At 46.0% G+C, this 27,431-nt stretch overlaps 1 protein-coding gene across 6 annotated transcripts in view; it reads right to left on the bottom strand.

Moving 5' to 3' along the window:
* Window positions 1-27,431, bottom strand: part of CGNL1 (cingulin like 1) — a 186,327-nt gene that overhangs the window by 149,236 nt on the left and 9,660 nt on the right. For 2 of the 6 annotated variants that reach the window (XM_072808785.1, XM_072808790.1), the window contains exon 1: window positions 15,935-16,028. The exons of 1 other annotated variant lie outside the window; for it this stretch is intronic. The gene's annotated coding sequence lies outside the window, so the exon portion shown is untranslated. Of the gene's footprint in view, window positions 1-12,934; window positions 13,078-15,934; window positions 16,029-26,646; window positions 26,745-27,431 lie in introns of those variants that run through there. 3 more of the 6 variants (XM_072808789.1, XM_072808788.1, XM_072808787.1) reach the window with 3 other exon arrangements.

Genomic DNA, 27,431 nt, shown 5'->3' with positions numbered 1-27,431 from the left:
TAGGAAGGAACGAAAGAACAAACAAACATGCATGCTGTGGCCAACACCAGAGGCTGGCTGCCTACAACTGCTCCTTTCACCCTGACCGGCAAAGCTCCAGTTTCATCCCCTTTCCTCCCAGTACCCATGAGCTTCAGGGAAGGCTGGGCTTCTATCTAACCCAGAGACTGGTCTAAGCAAGCCCTAGGAGCCCCCTCTCCCATGCCAGTCATTGGTTCAGGGTGGGCATCTGACTCAGTTTTGCCATAGGGGCATGGAAGCTCTGCAGGGGGCAGAGGGAGAAGAAGAAGCAGACTCCCCACTGAGCAGGGAGCCCAGTGCAGGGCTCGATCCCTGGACCCTGAGATCATGATCTGAGTCAAAGGCAGACGTTTAACCCCCCAGGGGTCCCCTCCTCTGCTTCCCTCTTTTCCTGCCTCTGGACATCACTGTATATGAGGATACAGGCTGGAGCAGCAGCCACAACAGAACCATAGGAGAGACAAGCTTGAGGACAAAGGGCAAACAGTGAGGGTGGTGAAGAGAAAAGAGGAAATGCATCTGGGTCTCCCATTAATTAATGCCCAAACTGCCCTACCTTTGGACTTCTGGTTTTCATGAGAAAATAACTGTTTTTACTATTTAAACCACTTTTAATTGAGTTTTATTTAGTTGGGGGAGAGCACGGCTAAACTGCTCTCCAAAAACAAGTCCGCTGGCTTTACAGCCCCACCCATGGCATGTAGGGGTGCCTGGTCTCAACCCCCATCTATTCCCAGTGTTTTCTCACTTAAAGGCCAGTCTTTTTTTTCTCAGAGAGTCTGACAGTTCTTCATTTAAAAAAGACACATGGTGAAGAGGTAACACAAAGGCTGACTACTTACTCTTGGCCAAACTTTCCTTCTGCTCCTCTCAAGGCACTGCACCGAAGCACAGGATTGACCTGACTCCTTCAGGAAAGTAGACAAAGTCATCACAGGGCCAGGATATGCGGCAGTGCCTTAAAGCCAGGCACAGCTCTCTGCCTGGGCTGAGACAGTCATGGGCACATAAAGGACAAGCCCTAGACTGGGAACTAGGATGACCTCATCTGGACCTGCTACCTATAAGCCACGTGGCTGAAGAGAAGTCACCTAACCCTCCCAAGGCTTATTTCTTCAGATATGAAAGGACTCTGGAAACAAAGGCCCCTGGTCTTTAAAAAGATGGACAGCATGCACGAAGGCCTTGATAATATAGTGTAACTGACGACTCAAGGAGCATTTAGGCCCACTCCCATGGGCCTATGCTGAGAAGGGACCTAGCCAAGGGTAAGCCAAACCCCTGATCTCCCTGGATACATTGGCCCTTTGTCCTCTTTGCTCTAGCTCTCACTGTCCTGTCATCACGGTGGGCAGCCTATCGAGTTATGACTGCCAACCAGAAGGAAACCCAGCCTATCACTTCTGCCCCTCCCACAGATAAACGGAACTCCCAGGAGCACCATCACACTGAATATGAAGTGATGTTCAGCTAGCCAAGAGTCAGTGCACATCAGGCTAATTTATGCTGATTACCAACGCCCACGCTGGTACCCAGACAAAACATCTTTGATCCTTCACCCAGCTGGCCCAGGGTCAACAAGCTCCCAAAAGGCTGGTTTTCCAGGTTCTCCCATGCTTCACTCCACTATAATGCGGTAACACGTCCACCTTCTCTGCCATGTGACTTCACAGCATCTCCCACTAGTATGGACCAAGCAGTGCTCACTTGGGCAGCACATATATAAAAATTAGAATGGACCAAGCATGCCTCCCCATTGACTGACACTGGGTTTGGCCATGTGTTTGTTGGCCAATGGAATGTTGATAAAACATCTGACAGTGATGAGCCAAAGTCTTAAGAGTCATCATGCATTTCCATTTGACCTCTTACACTAATCTGCTACAAGATGAACTTGCACTAGGTAACTGCTGCCCCTTTAGCGTGGGCCCCAGAATAAGCACATGTAGAAGAGACTTGAAGCCAAATGAAAGCCTGGTCCAACCAAGACCAACCTAGGGCAACCTAACCATACCCAATCAACAATCAACAGATGGGATCCCTGGGTGGTGCAGCGGTTTGGCGCCTGCCTTTGGCCCAGGGTGAGATCCTGGAGACCCGGGATCGAATCCCACGTCGGGCTCCCGGTGCATGGAGCCTGCTTCTCCCTCTGCTTGTGTCTCTGCCTCTCTCTCTCTCTCTCTGTGTGACTATCAAATAAAAATTAAAAAAAAAAAAAAAAAAACAATCAACAGATGACCAAGTGGGAAAATAAATGTTTGTGGTTGTGAGGTACTGCGATCTTGGCTTGTTTGTAACCCAGCACTACTATGCAGCAGAAGTTAATATAACTACAGTAAGAGCAAATAAATCAAGTTTGTCTGGTACATAATAGACATAAAGTAACACACCCGTGCTTATTTTAAGGAGATCTTATTTCCTTCATCAAACACAGACACTTCTATACATGTGGCACCATGCTAGTCCACAAGGAGGTGGGAAAAACAAAAAATACAAAGGCAACTAATTCCTGTGAGTGTCATTTTAGTCTAGCAAAACTTCTAATCCTATTGGTGTAGAGGGTTCTGTGTTAACAAACCTTCTATTCATTTCATTCATTCATTTATTGTCCTGGGTTAAATCACAGAAGGGTAAAATTCAGCACTTGTGCATTTAAGTGATTCTATTTGTATATTTTTTAATAGAGGAATCTACTTCCTTCTACAAATGTATTATTTAATTAAAATACAGAAAGGAGAAGTTATTTTTTAAAAGACACAGAACTGAGCAGCCCAGGTGGCTCAGAGGTTTAGCGCCACCTTCATCCCAGGGCGTGATCCTGGAGACCCAGGATCGAGTCCTGTGTCGGGCTCCCTGCATGGAGCCTGCTTCTCCCTCTGCCTGTGTCTCTGCCTCTCTCTCTCTGTGTCTCTCATGAATGAATAAATAAAATCTTTTAAAAAAATAAAAGACATGGAACTTAAATAATTTTTTAATGAACTCCTTGCTTCTATTAATTTTCGCTTATTCATTCAATATATATTTACTGAGCACCCATGATGTATAGTATATGAAGCAGCACACACAATTCCTAGTCCCAAACCCTGGCTGCTGAGGTATAGCCACTGAGTATAAGTGAATTATTTAAAAGTGTAGTTAAGAGGCGCCTGGGTGGCTCAGCGGTTGAGCATCTGCCTTCCGCTCAGGGCGTGGTCCCAGAGTCCCAGGATTGAGTTCCACATCAGGCTCCCCACAAGAGGCCTGCTTCTCCCTCTACCTATGTCTCTGCCTCTCTCTCTTTGTCTCTCTCATGAATAAATAAATAAAATCTATAAATAAATAAGTGAGTGTAGTTGAGGGGCACCTGGATGGCACCGTGGGTTGAGACGTTGCCTATGGCTCAGGTTATGAACTCAGGGTCCTGGGATCGAGCCTTGCATCAGGCTCCCTGCTGAAAAGGGAGTCTGCTTCCCCCCTTCCCCTTTATTTCTCTCTAATATATAAAATCTTTTTAAAAATTAAATTAAAATTTAGTTGACATATCTGTATATTACCCAAAATGTAAAAAAAAAAAAAAAAAAAGAAAGAAAGAAAACCACACAACTCCTTATGGTTTAACTTCAATGTCTTTGCATTTTACTTTTAAAAAGATTTCATTTCAAAAAAAAATAATAATAAAAAAAAGATTTCATTTCATCTGCAATGTGAAGATTGCATCATTCCCTTTCTCCTCTTACTGAGGACAAACAGAGATGGGTTTGAGCCATATTCCTTCTTAAATTTTCCTCCACACAGAGAGTTGTGGGAGACTCATACATTCAATAGGCTTGGGCATGAAGTCTTTTCAAAGGTCTTTTGGAAATCTAAAATGGTATCTATGGGTTTGCCCTTCTTCGCACATTTTATTTTCTCTCTCAGGGAACCTTCATGGACTGATCAAGCATGATTTTTCCATCTGTATGTCATGCTTTTTTAAGGGTCCGGTGATATCACCCTCTCCCAAGCCTGCCAGGTTCAGAGATGAATTGGCTTTGAAAACAAGAAGCATTTCTACAATTCAAACTGGGAATTCACAAAAGTGAAGTGCCAGAAGAATAAGAACACATGCATATACACCTCCCTATGCAGACATTGCTCTAAGCACCTTAGACATATTAACTCACACAAGACGCCAGGATTTGGACCAAGCAGTCCAGGGCCAGAGTCCAGGCTGGTAATTGCCAGGCTCTGCGGCCTTCTCTATAAATCCCAGCCTGTGCCAGTGACTCTGGATTCGCCAACCCTCCTGTCCTCGGCCAGCATCATGAGGATCCCCAGGAAAGCAGCACAAAGGGAAGGCATCCTAGAGGGTCCTTTATTTTCTGGACATAGCTTTTCTCTGTGATAAAATCTATTTTTTATTTCTGTGATAAATTCTAAAGTTTCCTAAGAAGGAAACTCTGTAAGCCCCCAAAAGCAGCCAACATCCTGCTTCTGCTGTATGGGTCCTACTCATCTCTCCAGAATCAGAGCAAAAAGCAGAGCATCCTCAGCTCTAAGGGCCTGTATCCTCGTTAGCCCAAGAAAGCTCCAAATCGTGGCAGAAAGCTCAGGCCTCTCCTGAAGGACCCAGGACCTCAGAAGCCCTGAGCTGCTCTCCTAAATGCTTTCACATCTTCTTACTGGAGCCCTCTGCCCTGTTACTAAGGTCAGAACAGGGGCTGTGGGGAGCACAGCACCCCCTTGGTCCCTCTGTACTGAGCTGGTTTACATCTCTGGGCCGTGTGAGGCCTGTCCAATCTTCGACCAGTCTGGCTGAAGGGGGAGGGACAGGGATAGAGTCAAGATTGTCTGGATCAATGACAAGCTACAAATCTGGCCCAGGCCTCCACCTGGAAATCTAAAGCAAAGGATATTATTAAAGTCACAGGTTAAGGATCACTCACTCCACAGCTTCTCATTTAGAAGCCCACAGTGGCGTTCAATGTAAACTCTTCCCAAGAATGCTTTAAAACAGGGGGAGGTTTTTATTAACCAACTTAATTGAGGGCCACTTCTCATTGTGGAAAGCTTTTAAACAGAGGAATGAAAGAGGCCTGGTAGGTGTGTTTTCCAGACACTTGTTTTTCAAACCTGCCACGCTGTCCTGGGGAAATGAAGCACAACTCAAGGGCCTGGTGTGTTTCTGCTAATTCTTCAACAGAAACAAACTACCTGATAAGACCTACTTCCCAGCAGCACCAGGAACCCAGCTGAGCATTTCATTCCAGTATTCATTTCAAGGGCCATTAGAAGCAATGGTGGAAAAAATAAGGCTGGCCAAAATAAAGGAAGAAAGACATTTAAATGCCTGCAAACAGGATAGGACTTGGGAAAAGAACAGGTCAATGAAACTGAGGTGTGGGCCGCTCTCAGAAAAGACCAGGTAAAGAGGCATGAAGTGCTGGCACTTGCTGTGATGCATGGAGATGCCTGGAAACATGATGCTGAATGCAGAAGCCAGCGACAAAGGCCATGAAGTGTAGCATCCCATTTATATAAAATGTCCAGGATAGGCAACTCCCACAGAGCTGGAGAGCAATCCAGGGGTTGCGGGGCCTGGCGGAGAAGAAGGCGGAACATGAAATGACTGCTCTGTGGGGACAGGCCTTCCCTCTGGGTGGATGAAAAAGTTTTGGGGGATCCCTGGGTGGCGCAGCAGTTTAGCGCCTGCCTTTGGCCCAGGGCACGATCCTGGAGACCCGGGATCGAATCCCACGTCGGGCTCCCAGTGCATGGAGCCTGCTTCTCCCTCTGCCTGTGTCTCTGCCTCTCTCTCTCTCTCTGTGGGACTATCATAAATAAATAAAAATTTAAAAAAAAAAGTTTTGGAATTAGACAGTGGTGACGGTTGCACAACACTGTAAATGTACTTAACGCCACTTAAAATTTAAATTGATTAAACTGGTGAAGATGGCCAATCTTACATTGTGTGTATTGTACTACAGTGAAATGTTAAAAGACACCAGGAACAGGCAGCCCAGGTGGCCCAGCGGTTCAGCACCGCCTTCGGCCCAGGGTGTGATCCTGGAGACCCTGGATCGAGTCCCACGTCGGGCTTCCTGCATGGAGCCTGCTTCTCCCTCTGCCTGTGTCTCTGCCTTTCTCTCTCATGAATAAGTAAATAAAATCTTAACAAAAAAAAAAAAAAAAAGACACCAGGAACTCCAGAGAAAACTTCATCAGCTTCTAACCAAAAGTAATCCCTTCCTCACCTGAGTAAAATTACACATGCTGTAGGCCAAAAAAAATAGTATTTTAGTAATAACGCATTTATTGAGCTAAGCTTTTTTTTTTTTTTTTTAAGATTTTATTTATTTATTCATGAGAGAGAGAGAGAGGCAGAGACACAGGCAGAGGGAGAAGCAGGCTCCATGCAGGGAGCCCGACGTGGGACTCGATCCCAGGGCTCCAGGATCATGTCTGGGGCCAAAGGCAGATGCTTAACCACTGAACCACCCAAGCATCCCTTGAGCTAAGCTTCCCACGTGCACCACACAGTCAAGGACACTTCTCGGGGACACGTCACTTCCCCACACTTGTCCTTAGGAGGGTAGTGGTGGTGTTATCATCAGCCTCATTTCACAGGTGATGAAACTGATGTGCAAGGAAGGTCAAGGAGCTTGCCTAGGTTCCCAGAATAAATAAGGGAAAAGCCAAAGAGTGAACCCAGAGGTAGGGTGACCAGCTAGTTCACACCCACACACATCCTCCCAACCAGGCCTGCACCGCCTCTGAATCACGTGCTCTACTGCAGGAATGTTCTCAGGCCTAGTTTACCACCCTGCCAGCAACGCAGCATTCTTTGGCTACTGAGCCCTAATCCTTTTCAGTGGCCCCTTAGGAACAGGGTTCCCTGAAAACCACAACCAAAAGGCATGCCTCTTAGGAACCATACCACACCTTTACACGCGTAGAGAGCTATTTTCACATGTGCATATGCAAAAATGATTTTATTTTGTTTTACTTACTTCTGAAACAATATAAGGTAAGAGGGTGACCTGTCCTCTTTCATAGAAAAGAAAAGCAAACCTCATAAAGTCTATGGCCAATGTTCAGTCACATACCGGTGCAGGGGCCTGGCTTCCACCCAAGACCCCACTCTGAGGGAAGACCAGCTTTTAACTACCCAGAGATGTAAAGGGTTTTAGCATATGAGTTATTTATATGTAAATGTATATGTATTATTTATATGTAAATAGATGCAAGCAATTACAAATGAAGTCAAATGCTTAACAGAGACAAGAGTAGCTCTTCCCACATTTCAGGGGCACCTGTGGGGTAACCCAGAAGCATCAATAAAAGGTTAATTTTCATTCCTTCCTTGAGGGCTTTGTCACTGGCCCAGCCTCCCATGCCAATAAACTTTAAAAACAGTCACAGAGTTAGAGGTCCCACCTTGCCAGGGCTCTCAGCCCTGCATGACATGACTTTTGGGGCCAAATAATTCTTTGTTGTGCAGAGAGGCTAGCAGCATCCCCGGACTCTCTCCACTAGATGCCGGTAACCACCGCCACACCCATCGTGACAACCACACATGTCCCCAGAGATCACCAAACGTCCTTAGCAGGGCCCCATCTGAGAGTCACTCTCTCGTGTCAGAGATGTATGGCCCCAATAGCTCTAGGAGGCAGGCACCGCACGCCCATTTTACAGGTGAGGAAACAAGCCCAGATGGCAGTGGAAGGTGCCCAGAACACCACACTCCTAGCAAAGGGCCAACACGCAGGAGAAACCCCAACACACTCACCCATGCTGTGGAGACAGAATGAGAACCCAAGGGACAGAACCACTTTCTAGGTCTGTGGCCCTAGGAAAACAGATGGAGGGCCTGAAGCCTCCTCCTGGTATTCAGTACTCAACCCCAAAGAAAATATGCTCTGCTGGCTCTGCCCCTAAGGGCAGGCCCAACAACGTCGGAAAGTCTGAAGGGCCTCTTTACTCACAAAGCACCCTGCAAGCTGGGTGCAGGCACGACCTGAGAATAAACGCTTAAACGCTTTACCTACAAACATAAGATCATGGCCACAAGAACCTGAAATATATATATATATTTTTAAGATTTTATTTATTTATTCATGAGAGACACAGAGAGAGAGGCAGAGACATAGGCAGAGGGAGAAGCAGGCTCCATGCGGGAAGCCCGACGTGGGACTCGATCCCGGGTCTCCAGGATCAGGCCCTGGGCTGAAGGCGGCGCTAAACCGCTGGGCCACCTACGCTGCCCCTGAACCTGAAATATTTTTAATGTGCATTTTTCAGGAATTCTGATTACTTTTATGAAATACATCCATATGTTCCCTCGTGTTTGTTTCTTTCCTGTTTAGAAATCACTGTAGCTGCTAGAGATGGACGAAATCCAGGGACATCAAGCTTCGAAAGGCCAACTGACCTCCATCCTTCCTTCCACGAAACTTCACCAAGCACCTCTATCTCACCAGATGCAAGGATACAGTCAGTGGAGAGATCCCTCCTCTTTATGGGTTTACAGGTTTGTGGGCAGTGGAACATGTACATAAAGGCATCAACTATTCTAACTGTGAGACAAAGGCAAAACAAGCAGGCCTGTTTTGGTCAAAGAAATGAAGAAGGAGGGTGAATGGATATCTCAGACGTTTAAGCATCTGCCTTTGGCTCAAGTCATGATCCCAGGGTCCTGGGATGGAGCCCCGCGTCTGACTGTCTGACTCTCTGCTCAGTGGGGAGCCTGCTTCTCCCTCTCCCTCTGCCTGCCACTCTGCCTACTTGTGCTCTCTGTCAAATAAATAAATAAAATCTTTTTTTTTTATTTAATAAAAAAAAAATCTTTGAGGAAAAAAAAAAAGCCTCTCATATAGGGCTGGAAGTAAGTGCTCCAGAAGATTTGCTATAATTATGAAAATCACTGATCTTGGGCAGGTCTCTGGGGAAATCTGAAGACTCCTCCCCACCTCTTTTGTACACCATCCAGCCACGACCATCTCAGGGGTGGTCTTTACAGAAGAGCCTAAAGAAGTTAGGCTCTTTACAGGGACCCGGTCCTGGGCAGGCCAGACACGAGGCAACCAGTGGCTCTAATCCCTCCACCACTCCCCACCGCCCCGCTTCCTCCTCACCCTACACCCTCACCATACCCAAATTCCCCCCTAAAAAATTCACAGATGGCTCAGGGCAGCAAGGCTGAGCTCATCCGCCTACATCTGGAACAAAGGGGCTCAAGCCCCAAACCAGAAACTCACAAGTAAAAGAAATCTTAAATTTGGTAAAATCTGCCCTGCAGTCTCTTTGCATACTACTCTTATCTCTCCTCCCATTCCTTCTCTCCCAGTTCCTCTCCAACTCCTAAAGCTTTCACTGTAATCACACTCTCAGTAAACTTTCCAGGTTTTTGATATTAGATTAGGGCAAGGAGAGAGGCTAAGCAACTTTTCAGCTGCTGCTGCATAATTCTAAGTGAGTCACTGTTTTTAATAAGAAGGATAAAAATCTCCTAGGCAAAAAAAAAAAAAAAAAAAAAAATTTAAGCGATCAATACAGCTACAATGAAGCTCTGGGATATATATTAATTTATAGGATATACTAGAAGCTCTTCACTTGATAAATGGCTTTAATAACTGGGCCATTTATTTTTCCTTTCAAATGAAGTCCAAAGAGGCCAGCTGTTTAGAGTCTGAAATTCTGAGATGGAATCCCCAAACTCCCACTCGGTACCCGACTCTACACCTCACCAGGTTCCTGCCCTGGAAAATAGGACTAACAACATTGATATCACAGGATCCTTGAGTGGAGTCCTGGCCCCAGGAGGTCCTCTCCCTTATACAGACTACAGATTTGCAAGGGAAAGTGGAAGGCCTGTTTCAAATGCAATAAAATGCAAGGATAGAGAGCTGGGGGAGGGAGGGGGCGTCAGAGGTAAAATCCAAGAGAATTACCAAAGCCAAAACTAGAAAACCTTGGTCACCTTCCCTCAGTCCTCTGTGACTAAGGCAAGATAAGCAACAGTGAAAGATTATTAATAATAAAGGGGCTTTATAGTGCTTTAAAAAAACCACACTACATAGTAACAACCTGAACCATTGTGTAGTAAGCAGAAACCCCTTCAATTGGGTGGCAGGGAATAAACTGGTCCCTTTAAACAAAGAGGCTGGGACGCCTGGGTGGCTCAGCAGTTGAGTGGCTGCCTTTGGCTCAGGGTGTGATCCTGGAGTCCTGGGATCGAGTCCCACATTGGGCTCCCTGCATGGAGCCTGCTTCTCCCTCTGCCTCTCTCTCTCTCTCATGAATAAATAAAATATTTTTAAAAAAATAATATAAAATAAACAAAGACGCTGCCAGCCAGGCTGGCAGAAATGATCCATGTCTGTGGCAAATGCCCTGTGCTCTAATCCCAAACACGTTACTTCCATGGGACAACCCTCCACCGAGTTCCCTACAAATGTTCCCTGGAGCTGATCCTTCTCAGGTTGAAATATTGCGCTACAACCCACTGTAGTAATGAACACACACTCACTAACCCTGTTTTAAACTCATCTTTACTAATTATAGCCCCATAGGGCCTCGAAGCCCTCACTACCTGTAATTTTAGGAGCTTGAGGTAATTGCTATGCAGCAAAGGTTTGTTTTTGTCGAAAGTACCACATAAATAAGAACCGAATGCGCACAGCTTTATTTTGCTCCAGAATGTCCAACACTGAATTTTGTTTTTAATTTCTTACCCAACAACCAATTATCTACAGAAACTGAGAAGTTTGCAGAGCTTGCAGAAATGTGGAGCTCTGTCTCTCTCACTTGGGATGTGGGATCCATTCAGAGTCTGAACAGCTTAATCTACCCTCTCCATTAAAAAGCAAAACAGAACAAAAAACCCATAAGATTCCATAAAATGTCCCTTGCGATGACAAGCCCACAGTGGTCTTCCATCTAACATTACCCATCACCTCGTAAAGGGAAAATGAGAAATCAATACAGACCTAAGAGGACTGGATGTTAGAAAAATAGGGCACTGAAGACACCCTTTCTTCGTCAGCTCTGCTGGAGCACACGGAGCAGTAGAAAACACTCAATGCTCTCAAACCTCAACTCTGCTACTTCCTTACAGCGCTGTGAGCTACCACAGGAACCGGTTCCTCGCTGGGCCTCACCTTCCTCACTGTAAGGTGAAGACACTGCCCCCTGCCTCCCGAGTAGGTACAGATTCAGAGCTACAGAAGACCAATACCCGGCACTTGGGAGGAGGTCAAATGGTAACTCCTCTTATAACCCTGGGGCTATTAGCCCAATGGGTCAGATGTTTGGAAACCACCTTTTGAAGGGAAAAATAGTGGAAAGTCCAATTTTCGGGCTGTCCAAGGAAATGTGAGCCAGGGTGACAACAGAACGATAAAGAATGAACGCATGCCACATGGATGCTGGCTGGAGCTTGCAGACAGGAGCCAAATCACTGACTTACTCCAAGTACCACCGCTGCCTCTTTAACATAGCACCATGTACTCTCCTACCCGCTCCACTGCGGGGGTCGTCACCACCAATGAAGCTTATTTTGCCAGTTACCATCATTTTTTTTTTTAAGATTTTATGTGTTTATTCATGAGAGATAGAGAGAGAGAGGCAGAGACACAGGCAGAGGGAGAAGCAGGCTCCATGCAGGGAGCCCGACGTGGGACTCGATCTCGGGGCCTCCAGGATCACGCCCTGGGCCACAGGCAGGCGCTAAACCTCTGAGCCACCCAGGGATCCCCTGCCAGTTACCATCATGCCAAAAATGGATCCAGCCACATTCTCCACCTTCTCCCCAACCCCAGGTAACACCCCTGTACCACTGGCTTGGTTAAGCGCTCCTCCAAAAAAAATGCATCTGCAGAATCTGGCCTCTTCTTTCCTCACTCCCCACTACCTCTCTGCCAGATGTCCCCTTTCTGTCAACAAGTACTGAAGTCAGTCATTTAAAACTTCATGTCCAGGGGCACCTGGCTCAGCTGGTTAAGTCTGACTCTTGATCTCAGCTCTCAGATCTTGATCTCAGGGTCATGAGTTCAAGCCCTATTTTGGGCTCCACACTGGGTGTGGAGCCTACTTTAAAAAAGAAAACACGAAGAAAGAAAAAGAAAAGAAAAAAAAAGAAAACACGGAATGCCTGGTGACTCAGTGGTTGAGCGTCTGTCTTCAGCTCAGGGCGTGATCCTGAAGTCCCGGGATCGAGTCTCACATCGCGGGCTCCCTGCATGGAGCCCGCTTCCCCCTCTGCCTGTGTCTCTGCCTCTGTGTGTGTGTGTGTGTGTGTGTGTGTGTGTGTCTCATGAATAAATAAATAAAATCTTAAAAAAAAAAAAAAAGAAAAAAGAAAACAGGGCAGCCCCGATGGCCCAGCAGTTTGGCGCCGCCTTAGGCCAGGGTGTGATCCTGAAGACCTGGGATCGAGTCCCACGTCGGGCTCCTGGTGCATGGAGCCTGCTTCTCCCTCTGCCTGTGTCTCTGCCTCTCTGTGTGTGTGTCTGTCATGAATAAATAAATAAATTTTTTAAAAAAAATCTTGATGTAAAATCTAAATAAATTGTGGGGCACTTGAGTGGCTCAGTGGTTGAGAGTCTGCCTTTGGCTCAGGTTGTGATCCCAGGATCCTGGGATCAAGTCCCGCATCCGGCTCCCCACAGGGAGCCTGCTTCTCCCTCTGCCTATGTCTCTGCCTCTTTCTGTCTCTCATGAATAAATAAATTAAATCTTAAAAAAAAAAAAAAAAACTAAATAAATTCTAATTTAAACCTCAGCAAAGCTTCCCTTGGGCCCGCTGTGCCAATGAACTGAGAAGCTATTTATCCGGGTGAGGCTAGCTGGCTGCCCCTCATAGTGTATTCATTGTCATTGTAAGAGCTCCCAAGTCCCCGTAAGCCAAGGTGTTCATCCCCATCAGACTCTGAGCTCCAAAAGTCAGGGACTGTACCTTGTTTTCACCAAGAACTCAATGAGGGAACGCGAAGCTTTGCTGGACGAACACTGGGGCAAACAAATGACCAACAAGAACCTGGTGTGAATTTCAGATGAAGCCCTGGGATACCAGCTCGGGGGACTGACAGTGGACAGTGCCTGGAGGAGAAAAGAAAAGACAGGCTAGAACGAGCCAGGGCACTGGACGGGAAACTCCAATAAAGCTTCCCCTCCCTGAGAGCCAGTCAACCGTGGGGACATTCCCGTCACATCCCTTTTTTTTTTTCCTTTTCCATTTTCAGAGTCTTCATGTCATCATTTGTTTCTTGATAACAGCAATGTCATGCGACAAAATAAAGTAAGCACTTGGCCATTCAGGGAAAATTACCCAATATTCAATTGCCTTGAACTTTGTTTTTCTCCGCTGGTGCCAACCTCTTAGCCATTGCACTGCCCGGGTCAGAGAGGGCAAAGAAAGGAAAGGCACAAAATCAGTTGGTGTTTTGGGATTTTTTTTAAAGGTCGATGGCATCTCTTCAATAAATGGGTTTCGGGGGAAAGGGAGTTAAGGAAGCCATCACGTTTCTTTACCTACCCCACATCCCAACAGTACAAGCGAGTTAAACGTCCCTACTTAAAGAAAAAAACCAAACTTCTTTCCCCTATAGGGTAGTCTCCTCGTAACAAATCAAAGATTACTCTTCTGAGTGTCATATACCCTTTTGCTAAATGAAGAAGCCCCTTGCTAACATTCCTCACATTTTTCTTCACTCACTTGCAATCATTTTAGAATATCAGAGCTGCAACCCCAAAGTGAGAAACCAATAAATCTGTTTAGATCCACAGGTACATGCACTTTTCCTTTCTTACTTTTTTTTTTGGGGGGGGGGAGGGAAGGGGGTCCAGAATGCACTATTCTATTCACAGTGTAACTACTTTTCAGATAGGAAGAGTTCAACAGCATCCTCAAATAAACATTTTCCCCCAAAATGGCAACAAGGCTAGAAAGGTTACAAGCCATGCAGTACTACACAATACCAAAATAAGGCAGGCTTCATTTTGTTGGCCTGGTCCAAGGGGGGGGGGGGGAAACCCAACAGTGGGAAAACAATTTCCATATGGTCTTGTTCCCCAAAGGTTGAGGATTCAGGTCAGGGGCCACCCTGTGAGACCATGCACTCCACATAACCTCCATTCTCAAGCCAAGACAATTAAGACCGCTCCCACAGCTGCCCCACTTCCAGCAATTGAACACAGTGATAGGAGCAGGGTATGGTAGTAGAAGGTGGGAAAAGAAAATCCAACTGCTAAAACTACACAATTTTTTACTTTTCAAAATGAATGTTCTTTTGACTCGTGTTACGGGCTAGAAATGAACTCAAAACGTTTCTCCACCCCTGGAGAGCATTCTCTTAAAAGTCACCCCAATCCTAAGAAAAATGTGAAACAGAGCGCCATTCAGCACGGAAGAAAAAATGAAAGCCACTGGTTTGTGGTCAGAGAGCAATATCCAGGTGGGAATCTAATACAAACATCACACCTAGATACAACAGAAAATTAACCAAGATCCAAGCAGACTGTCACAATAGTATGGACACTGAGAACACACTTTCTTAATAAAATGTATATGATCAAATTCAGCATATATGTGTGTGTATATATATATCCATATTCAATTTTTTCTTAGTCTTATTTCCCTATCATTTTTAAGCCCATCCCAAACGTGGCTAAAGACTCACCTCAGCTGTGCATTGCTACTGTGAGGCACCAATTCCGTAATTCAAATACAACTCTATCAACAAGAAATAGACACGGTGTTGTATCTGCTGGGCTTAATCCCACAACCAGAATAAGCTTAAGTCACAATGCACACACATTAATACAAAAAATCAACCACAAAACCTTAAGGATCTTGTTAGCTTGCTCTCTTGAAGGACAAATCCCAACACGCAAAATCATGATCCGTGGCAGGGGGGTCTCCAAAAGCTAATAGAGCTCTAAAGTACTTTTCCTCCTTTTAATCTGAAATCCTTTCCAAGTAGGACGTTACACTATCACTTTGTTTTCCCTGAGCAGGACAACCCTGTATTATAACCTTGATCCTGTAAGGACTCCGTGGCTTTAATTCCTACACTCCCACCTCCTTAACACAAAGTGCTCTGGCAATATTTACTGTAAACAGAAGGGCACAAGAAACAAAGCATATTCCAGAGAAAGACACCACCTGCATGCAGTCCTGGGTTGGCAAGCCCCAGGCAGCGGGCTCTCCAGGTGTGGAGGCGGCCTACAGAAGGTAAAGTCAAGAGTGCCTGAGCGGAGCGGAGCTTAGCACTGATCTCCCCTCGCAGTTCAAAACGTGGCTGTGGGAGCAAGCCCCAAGGCCAAGGTCCTCAACGCGGCCGCACAGGAGAATCACCCGGCTTCTTAGCTGCGCTGCCCAGGCTGCCCCCACCCCTACCCAAGCACTGAATGGGGATCTCTACAAGTGGGGCCGAGGCATCAGTATTTAAAAGAAAAAAAAAACCCTCTAGACGTGCAGTCCAGTTGGAGAACCATCGCCCCCAAAGAAGTCCCGCTGTGTTCCGCACGGCGCGCTGTGAGCAGCGATGAAGGCACCGCTCCTCGGGGCGAAGGGGGCGCGGACCGTACGCTCCCAAAGTTGCTGAAAGCCCCACCGCGGTAGCCAAGCACCTGTCCGGAGGCCAAAGGGTGATGATGCAACTTGCAAAAGTCCCTTGGAAAGCGAGGCTCTGCGCCCCGGGACCGGCGGGGGAGACCTGCCCGGCCCGGCCCGCCGCAGCCCCTCCCGGCCCCCGACCGTCCCGCAGGGAAACCAAGTCCGGCGGGGCGGGCCGGGGGTGCGGGGGCGCGGGCGGGGGCGAAGGCTGCCCACGCCGCTGCCCCGCAGGGAGGCGGGCCCGGGCCCCCGCAGCCCCCCGCAGCCCCCCGCAGCCCGGGAGGGGAGCCCCCCACCCCCCCGCGCCGCGCCCCCCGCGCCCCCGCCCGCCTCACTCACCGCCGCCGCCGCCGCGCAGGTCCCGCTCCCGCCGCAGCCTGCAGAGCCCGGCCCGAGCGCAGGGGCGCCGCGCAGCCCGGAGGCCGGGGAGCCCCGCCCCGCCCCGCCCCGCCCGCCCGCCCGCCGCGGAGGAGGGGCAGGGGCCGCGCGGGCCCGAGCAGCGCCCCCACCGCCCGCCCGCGCCGCGCCGCCCTCCCCCCGCCCCGCAGCCGACGCTCTCCCGCCCCCGGCCGCCCCCCGGGGTGTCCTTCTCCTCCAAACCTCCAACTTCCCGGCTTCCCGCCCCCCCCCCCCGCCCGTCTCCTCCCGCCGCCCCGAGCCCGGTTTTCCCTTCACCTGCAGCCCTTTTAACCCCAACCCTGGCAGACGTTGTTTTCCACCGCAACCAACTCTGCAAATATTTATTGAGCACCTACTACGTCTAGACACCGCTGGAGGGTCCGATGATAAGTGCCACTTACAATCTAACAATAATAAAAGTTTCTCCGTGCTAGGGAGGCAGGGGAGTGGGGGGAGGAGCCACCCCCACCCCTACCCGGCCACCAGGTCACACAGCTGAAGGTCTCTTTTTTTTTTTTTAAGACTTTATTTATTTATTAGAAGCAGAGACACAGGCAGAGGGAGAAGCAGGCTCCACGCAGGGAGCCCGACGTGGGACTCGATCCCGGGGCTCCAGGATCATGCCCTGGGCCGAAGGCGGTGTTAAACCGCTGAGCCACCGGGGCTGCCCCAGCTGGAGGGTTTTTTTTTTTTTTTTAAGATTTTATTTATTTATTCATAGACAGAGAGAGAGAGAGGCAGAGGGAGAAGCAGGCTCCACGCAGGGAGCCCGATGTGGGACTCGATCCCGGGGCTCCAGGATCACACCCCGCGCTGCAGGCAGCGCCAAACCGCTGTGCCACCGGGGCTGCCCCAGCTGAAGGTCTTAAGACTGGGATTGGAAACCAGATCTGGAGCATCTAGTTTAGGCCCATTCCAGGGGAAACTGCAGGATGCCCCAGACCAGCTGGGAGAGCTTGAGGCTAAGTATGAAATGAGGAACTGGGATGCCCACCCCACCAGGTTGTGAAGGTTGCCTGAGAAAACAAGGAAATGTCACACACACAATCTGTACTTAGTACATCAATGGTTGCGGACACACTGAATGAAGTGGACGCTTGAAAATTCACTAATTTCAAGTAACGATATAAAAAGGCTTTAAAAAGAAATAGTAAATGGGAGAAAATATTTGCCATTTATATATCTGATAAGGGACTAGCATCCAAAAAATATATAAAGAACTCCTACAACTCAATAACAGAAAAACCCAGACAAGCTGAGCTGATTGTAAAATGAGCAGAGGATCTGAATAGACGTTTTTCCAGACACACAGATGGCCAACAGATACATGAAGAGGTGCTCAACATCACTATGCAAAGGGCATCAGGGAGATGCAAATCAAAACCACGGTGAGTTATCGCCTCACACCTGTTAGAATGGCTATTCTCAAAAAGACAAGAAATAACTGTTGGAATGGATGTAGACAAAAGAGAACCCTTGTACATTGTTGGAAATGTTAATTGGTGCAACCATTACGAAAAACAGTATGGTAGTTCTTCCAAAAATCATAAGTAGAACTACTATATCATTCAGCAATTCCACTTTGGGGTATTTATCTGAAGAAAATGAAGACACTAACTCAAAAAGATACCTGCACCCCCATGTTCATTGGTCCATTGAGTGGATGGATGAAGTGTCCATTGGTGGATGGATGGATAAGGAAAATGTGACATATATGTTACATATACAAATGTGTATATTTCCGTTAAAAAAAAAAAAAGACAAATCTTGCCATTTGCAATAACATGGATGGACCTTGAGGGCATTATGCTCAGTGAGGTAGGTCAGAGAAAGACACTACCATATGATCTCACTTATATGTGGAATCCAAAAAAAAAAAGGAGCTCATGGACACAGAGAACAGATTGATGGATGGGGGGGTGGAAAGTGGGGGCTGACAAAATGGTTGAAAGGAGCCAAAAGGTACAAACATCCAGTTATTACATAAATAAGTCATGAGGATATAATATACAGCATGGTAACTAGAGTTAATACTATATCGCATATTTGAGGGTTGCTAAAAGACTAAATCTTAAAAGTTCTCACCACACACAAATCTTTGTAACTGGATGTTAACTAGACTTATTGTGGTGATCATCTCACAACACAAATATTGAATCATTATGTTGTGGGCATACTAGAAAGGCGAAGGGGGCCAGATAGATGTCTTTGAAAAGGCATCAAATACCAAAAGTAGGGCAGCCCGGGTGGCTCAGCGTTTTAGTGCTGCCTTCAGCCCAGGGCCTGATCCTGGAGACCGGGATCAAGTCCCACGTTGGGCTCCCAGCATGGAGCCTGCTTCTCTCTATCTCTCTCATGAATAAATAAATAAGAAATCTTTACAAAAAATACCAAGGGTAGGGGGCTCAAGTTAACCAAACGGTATTTGGACACTGCAAAACCGTTAGAAGAGAACTTGCATCCTAAGAAGGGAAGGCGTTTAAATGGCCCTGGAGACCAGGAATGGCAGAAACCTGCAGCCCAGGAACGAGCAAAGCAATGAGGAGGGTTTGCAGCAGGGCAGGACAGGGACGAAATTTCCAAAGAAGAAGCCACAGGATGTGGGAAGCCACAGGACTTGTGCGCAGGGAAGGATTGGTACAAACTGAGGTTCCCAGGCCCATGGCTTGGAGCACCAGAAATAAGGATGATTTTCTATGAGAGCTTTGGAAGGCTCAGTGGCTATGAGGTAATGATGGCAGAGGAAATATCCCGCAGGCAGCAGGGGGTTGGGGCAAAATGTGGAGGGCTAGATGGGAGCAACAACCAAGTGCAGGGTAGAGTAAGGGCCAGACTAGGTGCCAGGAGAGAAGAGTGTAGTGCCCTCGGTTAGGGCAGAGGGGACTGAAGGCAGCAGCCAAAGTAGGAGAGAGCCAGCCTCTCAGGCAGACCCAGGGAAGTCTTTGATGGGCTACCCATGGGTGAGTGTGGTTCATGGAGGAGAGCCTGCTGCTGAATGTCATTAATCTTATTTCTTCCCTAGATCCTTACACAAGGAGCTCTAGAAAGTATGTGCTCAGTAAATATTTGTTAAGTGTCTAAAAAGCATTAATCAGGGGCACCTGGGTGGCTCAGTCGGTTAGCGTCTGACTTTGGCTCATGCCATGATCCCAGTCCAGGGATCCAGCCGAGCCCCGCATCAGGCTACGTGCTCAGTGGAGAGTCTGCTTTTCCTTCTTGCCCTGCTACTCGCCCCCCACCCTTGCTTCCCCACTCAGGCGCAAGCTCTCTCTCTCTCTTTCAAATAAATAATTTTTTAAAGATTTTATTTATTCGTTCATGAGAGACACAGAGAGAAGCAGAGACATAGGCAGAGGGAGAAGCAGGCTCCCTGCAGGAAGCCCAATGCAGATGGATGGGGGTGGGGGGGGCGCCAACCACTGAGCCACTCAGGCATCCCTAAATAAAATATTTTTAAAAAATAAAAAGCTTTAATCAGCAATTGTCCCCCCACTTCAAGGCAAATATGTTGCCAATAACAAAAATAAGGGGAACCTTAGGGGGTGAGGAGAGATATGGGGTAGAGATTAGTTTATCAGAGAAATTGCTTCTGATGCACTGTTACCAGGTTGCACACACTCAAGCTCCTTCAGCCCCAACCAAAAGCAAACATTTCTCTCCACGCAAAGCTTCAGAAATTTTGAAAAGCATCCTTCCAAAAAAAAAAAAAGAAAAGCATCCTTCCTTTTTTTGATTCCATGTAAATCTTTCTTCCTTGACTATTGCTACTGAGCCTATAGAAAGAGACTTTTTTGGTTTCGGAGTTTTGTTTTTGTTTTCATTTTGTCCTTTGCAGCCACTTGCCAGAAGTGAAATTTTCAGGAGGAAGAGTAAAGGAAAACCAGCTCTTTTTCCACCAAATTTTGTATACATGGAAAACATGAGGCAGAGAAACTCAGAGAAACACTGCGATCTAAATAACGTAGAAGGGGCGATGCAGAGCGCAGGAGGGGGCGTGGTGGCGAGCTGCACCACGGAACACTTCCTGTGGCTCTCACTTGGAGGATGTAGTGAATGGAGGTAATAAAGGCAGAGCCAAAGGACATTTGCAGAAGGCGAGATCAGACAGGCAAGACAGGAAATAGGGGGAAGTGAATAAAGCAGAAAAGAGTAAAGTGGTTTATTTGGTTGCAGTGGAGAAGTTCTGCTTGAGAAGAAAGTGGGGTCGGAGAAGGTACCAGGAAAGAGGACTTCTGGCTGGAGCCTTTGGAAAAGCCTGCCTTACTTTGGGTTGCCCTGGAAGCGGAGCCTGAGACAGGACATGCATCAAGTGGTATTCCGGTGGGGATCCCTGGAAGCTGAGTGAGGGAGCGGGAAAAGTGAGACAGAGGAGAGGGAAGCTGCCATTAGGGTGTGTTGTGCACCATGTGCACCATGTGCACCATGTGCAGTGGTGCCTCTGGAGAAGCTAGGGGCTCAATGCTTCCCCCACCCACCCCCAGAACTGATGACCTGGATGGGGTTTAGGGGGCTGCTGGTGTATTTTCCCAGAGGTCCAGCATGGACTGCCCCTGGTGGCTACACTCCCCACCCCAGCTCCCTGGGGCAAAAGTGCTCACTCTAGGGGGGCAGCTGTCAGCCCTAAATGACACTGAGCTTCCATCGAACTGTCCCAGCAGCTACAGCACTCACAATGTACACAAGGTCTCAGGACCTGCCTCCTACAGCTATGGCAGCCAGCCAGCAGCTTCTCTTGGCACTATCTGCCCCCCCTCTTTGTCACCCCTTAAAGGGAGTGATTCCCCTTGAACCCTAGAGGTCAGACTTCTAACAAGTTCCACCAGCCTGGCACCACAGTGACTTCTCTGCCATCCAGGGAGACCTAGCTGTGCCCGCCCCAGCAAGGCCTGGCTCTGAGCCAGAATGGAGGCTATTCCTTGGGTGCTCCATCTCATTTCTAGACCATCCACCCTTCCCATGAGGCTAAGAATCTCTTCCTCAAACTATTCACTTTTCAAAGTGTTCACTCATATAGGTGCTAGAGGAAGATACTTAATATATCAAACAATTAAGTTTCTGTTTGAAGTTCTAGAGTCCTGTGGGCTGACAAGCTTGCTAGGTCTTCCCTTGGCCTACAGGAAAAAAAAAAAAAAAAATCTAACCCCTTGGCAAGATGTGGAAAGCCCCACATACTCTGGCCCAGATTGCCAGAGAACTCAGCAAGGGGGCCATGCCCCTGCCCACCTCACCCCTACACACTGGGCCTGTTCTCAAGGCTCCTTTACTTAGAATGTCCTTCCCTCTGGCTCTTCATCTTTTTTTTTTTTTTTTTTTAAGATTTTATTTATTTATTCATGAAAGACACAGAGAGAGAGGCAGAGACACAGGCAGAGAGAGAAGCAGGCTCCATGCAGGGAGCCCGAAGTGGGACTCGATCCAGGGACTCCAGGATCATGCCCCGGGCCAAAGGCAGGCACCCAACTGCTGAGCCACCCAGGCTTCCCTGGCTCTTCATCTTTAAAGGTTTAGCTTAAGTCTTTCCTCCTCTGTCTACCCATGTTGCCTTACATAGTTTTATCACAGCACCTATTTATTTATACCTTAGTCCTCCGACACATGGCAAGCTCCTTAACCCCAGGGAAAGTGCCAGATCCCTCGCTGAGTCTCCAGCCACTAGCCATAGCAGGTGTTCCAGTAAATGTTTGATGAATGAATAAATAAACACATGCTAGTCACTGCACACAGCCATGGCCATCAGGAAATGCCACTGAAAACAGGTTCTGAGTTCATCGTTCTGTAGCCAGACCAGGGAATAGCCCAGCCCATCTGATTCTAACAAAACTTGCCCCATGGCATTGGACTAGTAATTTAGTCCCAATGGCCTGGATCCCAGGGTATCTAAAGAGAGATGATATTCATGCACCCCACAGGGAAGAGGTGGAGTCTAATTACTATTTAAAGATCCTAAATAGTCTTTGGAAAAACAAATGTGTTTGTGTATAGTGTGGAGGAAGGTAATGAGGCTGAGTGTGCCATTAACACATTCTTATTCTGTGGGAGACAGGAAGATAAAGAAATACTTTATTTTTTTATTCATTTTAAAGCTAGGACAGGGGCAGCCCCCGTGGCTCAGCGGTTTGGCACCACCTTCAGCTTGGGATATGATCCTGGAGACCTGGGATCAAGTCCCACGTCGGGCTTCCTGCATGGAGCCTGCTTCTCCCTCTGCCTGTGTCTCTGCCTCTCTCTCTCTCTCTCTCTCTCATGAATAAATAAATAAAATCTTTTTAAAAAAATTTTAAAGCTAGGACATCCCTATCATATAGGTGAAAATGTTAAAAGAGGAGGAGAAAAAAAAAAAAAGACACCCGGTTGAGTTGATTCCATGCTGCCCTTCCAGGATTTGCTCTAAGGGAATCACAAATTTTTCCCACAGTGTTTCAATGTGCCCAATAATAAATAAATAAATAAATAAATAAATAAATAAATAAATAAATAAATAATCAAAGGAGAAAAAATAGCAACATTAGAGAATCCAGCATAGTCAAAAATATTTTATGTACATTTGTGGCTCTATTGGTCCCAAGCAGGGCTGAACTTTCTAGAGGTTTGTCATGCCAGTCTGGAGGCTGAAGAACAAGAGCAGGAATGCCAGAGCTCAGGCAATTGGCCGAGGGAGGGATTATTAGAAACAGGACAAATTCACAATCCCTGTCTCCTCGGTCATTCCAACACCACTAATACTAATTTAATGAAGACGCATTTGTTAAATATTATCCCCAGAGTGTCCCTGGCTATGTTGAAACAACTCTAGGATATAAAAGTCTTGCCTTTCCACCACACTTTGGCCACAGTCAGGATAGCTCAAATTCCAAGATTAAAAACAAAACTTAAAAAAAAAAATGTTCTTTAAAATTTTCACTCTATGGGCCACATTTTCTCTGTAGCAAATTAATTAATTATTTGTGGGATGCCTGGGTGGTTCAGCAGTTGAGCATCTGCCTTCGGCTCAGGGCGTGGTCCCCGAGTCCCGGGATTGAGTCCCACATGGGTCTCCCTGCATGGAGCCTGCTTCTCCCTCTGCCTGTGTCTCTGCCTCTCTCTCTCTCTCTCTCTCTCTCTGTGTCTCCCATGAATAAATAAATAAATAAATAAAATCTTTTTTTTTAAAGTATGTTAATATTAAATAGTAAAACATATTCTTCCACTTATATGTTCAATTTTCCCTAATTTTTAAAAAGATTTTATTTATTTAACTGTGAGAGAGACAGAAATAGAGGAAATAGAGCACAAGCCTGGAGGAGAGGGAAAAGCAGGCTCCCTGCGAGGATCCCGATGCGGGACTTGATCCCAGGACCCTGGGATCACGACCTGAGCCAAAGGCAGACGCTCAATCACTGAGCCACCCAGGTGCCCCTCTTTTCTAATTTTAAAAGAAATGAAGTATCTTTGTGGATTTCTGAATGCATTGGGGCCTGGGCACTGTGGACGCTGTGTCTAATGAATGAGCTGGCCCTGTTTAAATACGGAGGGTTTCCACCCTAAACTGACTATATGGGGAACTGTAAAAATTAGCTTTGTTTGGAGCTCCACCCCAGGGCAATTAAATCATAGTCTCTGGGGGTGGCCCAAGGCACCCTATTTTTGGCATTTTTAAAAAGCTCTAATAATAATTTCCTTGTAAGGATCTTAAGTTTTTCAATAGCAAATTCTCTTACTGTTTTTTTCTTAAAAAAAAAAAAAAATTGTTAAGAGACTATCCTTCCAGGCTAGAGAGGGGCTGTAGATCAATTTCCCCAGTAGAGATACTGACTATATTTTATTTCTATCAGACAAAATCTACTTCTCTACATCACAGTAGGACAATTCTTTTTGAAATATTAATGAAAAAATCCTTTCCTTTCTGCTCTCTGTCGCTGTCCGTCTCCTTTCCAAACCCCTGTTGTTTGGCTGTTGCCCCGAGGGTGAGACTTGCCAGGTGGGAGGCAGACAAGAAAGGAATTCAGATTGGTAGTTTTCAAAGGCCTTTGAACTTGGATGTCTCTAGGCCTAGACTAAAAGTTTGGGAAAAGTGACCCATAGCTGTGGGATTTGCTCTGGAGGAATGGAAAATATTACTCTAGATTAGTAGAGAAGAGATGACCTGAGGGTGGGGTATAGGGGTGGATGTGAAGAAACCATTCAAACAGGAATGAGACAAAAATAGATGTAAGGGTCACTGCAAAGGAATTGAAGAGTACTGTGGGAGCCACGATGCTGGCCCCAGACTACGCCAGCTGTGGCTCCCTAGGTGAGGCTTCCCTTCCTCCACAGTCAACCCTTTGCCTGGTGACCACCCAGGGGAGGGATGCCCACTCGGGCCAGAGATTTTGCATACTCTCCTTCTCCTGATCCTGGATGCTCCGTTCCTACCTTATAATATTCTAGAACATTCTTAAGCTCCAAGAAGGAGGATAGAGTTCTGGATACCATGCTCTAATCAGATGTCCTGGCATCTCTTCACAGGATTACACAATTTTTAGAAAATATAGAAGAAGTGAAAGCTAACTACCACAAACATAGTTCAATTCATGTTTCACTGCCTTAAAACTGATACTTAATACCAGAAAAAGGGGCAGCCCCGGTGGCCCAGCGCTGCCTTTGGCCCGGGGTGTGATCCTGGGGACCCAGGATCAAGTCCCACGTCGGGCTCCCGGCATGGAGCCTGGTTCTCCCTCTACCTGTGTCTCTGCCTCTTTTTCTCTCTGTGTCTGTCATGAATAAATAAATAAAATCTTTGAAAAAATTAAAAAGTTGGGATCCTCGGGTGGCTCAGTGGTTTGGCACCTGCCTTCGGCCCAGGGCATAATCCTGGAGTCCCGGGATAGAGTCCCACATTGGGTTCCCTGCACAGAGCCTGCTTCTCCCTCTGCCTGTGTCTCTGCCTCTCTATCTCTGTATCTCTCATGAATGAATAAATAAAATCTTTATAAAAAATAAAAATAAAAATAATTAAAAAATTAAAGAAAAGCTCTCATATTCCAATATGTATCATTAAAAAACAAAACAAAACAAAAAAAAAAAAAACAGAAAAAGATCTATCCAGTCAGTGGTAAAATTCAGACATCTCAGAATCAAAACTTCCTTAATGGATATAACAAAGGTTGAAAACAGTTTAGGAAGGAAAATAACCTACATTTGATATTATGTAGACAGTTAAGAAGTATGATACTAAGGGACATAAAAAACAACAACAACAATATAATGTAACAAACTGAGTTTGGCCAGAACACTCTCTGATAAGAATGCCCTTAGGATCGCACACACCATCTATCTTAATTATATACCTGTCCAAAAGATAGAACACAACAGGAAGAATGAAGTTTTAACGAGCTTGGAGGGCTATAAAATGGTTGCCTTGTTATAAACTCTGGTTGTTATATACCAGCAGGGACAAAGTATTTGTTTTTTATTTTAAATTTTGTTTTCATAAAGCAAGGAATTTGCAAGGTTTTGCAAGGAATGATAAAATGGGAAGAGATTTTTCAAAGGGGGATACGTTACTGCTTCTGAAATGCAGCAGCTGACAGTGTCCATGTCGCTCAGTCTATATTTCTTTCTTTAGTTGTTCTGTTGAATGCAAGGCACTTAATAAAATTGATAGTTTTCAAAACATTGTGTTTTGGTGAAATTTTTCTGGAGATGGATGGTGATGGTTGCATAGCAGTGTGATGTATTTAATGCCACTGAACTGCACACTTAAAATGCTGTACATGGGGTTTTTATGATTGTAGATTTCATAACAATTTTGGTAATAATAATGATAATGGGCTCCCGAGTCCAGATTGTAGGGGGGAAAAATACAAAAACATCGTGTTTGTGGTTTTGATAGTGTGCAATGTGTGTATACCTATACATGACAAAAGGAAGAGAGGAGATAATTTGCATTTATTTTATTTATTTATTTATTTATTTTTTGCATTTATTTTAAAAAGAGTTTTCTGGTTACTTGTGTCTGGCTGATGAAAATATAAAATATGAGCAATGGTACATGTGTAGGATGTTGTAGACCAGTAAAAGCACCTAGTAAATGGAGGAAATTTGAGTCTGGGTCTTACTTTATAAAATACTATAATTACAAGCTAATTAGCTCATGATAAGAAAAAAAATCACAAAATCACTTTTAACATTTAGTGTCTTATTGAAGCTCATCTAGCCATGCTTTCTTCGTGTCTTATACTTGCTCCCTACCATGCAAAGCACCCAGAGGCTGAGAAAAATCCACACAAACAACAAACTTCTCTTATGAAATCTCCAGAGGATACCAGCATACCTTGTAAATGTTTCTTATTCAAATGAACTATATTGGAGGGAGAGCAACAAAGCAGTATTAAGATGCATGTAGTAATAATTCTTTATAGAGACTTAAATACTGTAACACAATCTGGGAAAATGGGATTGATGGGTGCCTGGGTGGCTCAGTTGGTTAAGTGTCTGCCTTTGGCTCAAGTCATGATCCCAGAGTCCTGATCGAGCCCTGCATCAGGCTCCTTGCTCAGGAGGGAGCCTGGTTCTCCTTCTCCCTCTGTCCACCCCCCATCACCATTGAAGCGCTCTCTCTCAAATAAAATCTTTTTTAAAAAATGGGATTGATAATGACAACAGGCATCATTTCTTAGAAAGATATCCATTACCTAATATTCCTATTGTTCTCCAACAGCTCCACCGGCAATAGAAATGCCCACTCAATCTCCTTTGCCTGATCCTGACATCCATTTCAATAAGTGAGGACCTGGGAAGGGGAGAGAGAGGAGTTTTCACATGCCAGGCTAGGAGGGGTTTTAAATGCATTGTCTCATTCAGCCCTCACAATATCCCAGGCACTATTGTTATGTCCATTGTGCAAGGAGGAAACTGGTACACAGAGGCTGTATAATTTGCTCAAGATTACACAACTAGCATGTAGTAGACCTAGGATTCAAACCCAGATCTGTCTGACTCCAAAGACTGTGTGCTTAATCATTGTGATATATCACATCTATAGAGTCAGCTCTTTCACACATAATGTTTATCTTAGAATGTATATTTTTTCATCATAGAAATAACTCAGACTTTCCAAGTCAAGATGACACAAACTGAAACCACACTCTTCAACTACAAATACAGAAATAAATGAAAAATAAAGGTTCCCAAAAACAATGAAAATCTTTAACTATCAGGACTGCCACCGGGAGCTCACAGAGTGCTAAGGTCAGGTGTGAGCTGGGGGCACAGTCTCCTTCGCCTGCTTGAGAATGGGAGCAATATTCACTTCACTCAGAGTTCTAGCAGACTAACCGGTATGCCTTGGGTATGAAGCCAAATCTGGAAATCATGGTTTCTGCTCAAGAATTGGGACTACGATAGCTTGCTTATTAGATTTTTTTAAAAATATTTTATTTATTTATTCATGAGAGACAGAGAGAGGCAGAGACATAGG

The sequence above is a fragment of the Canis lupus genome, chromosome 32, assembly GCF_048164855.1.
Source record: "Canis lupus baileyi chromosome 32, mCanLup2.hap1, whole genome shotgun sequence".
Classification (NCBI taxonomy): Eukaryota; Metazoa; Chordata; class Mammalia; order Carnivora; family Canidae; genus Canis; species Canis lupus.
Note: the sequence above shows the minus strand (reverse complement) of the source record. Positions and strands in the feature narration are given on the sequence as shown.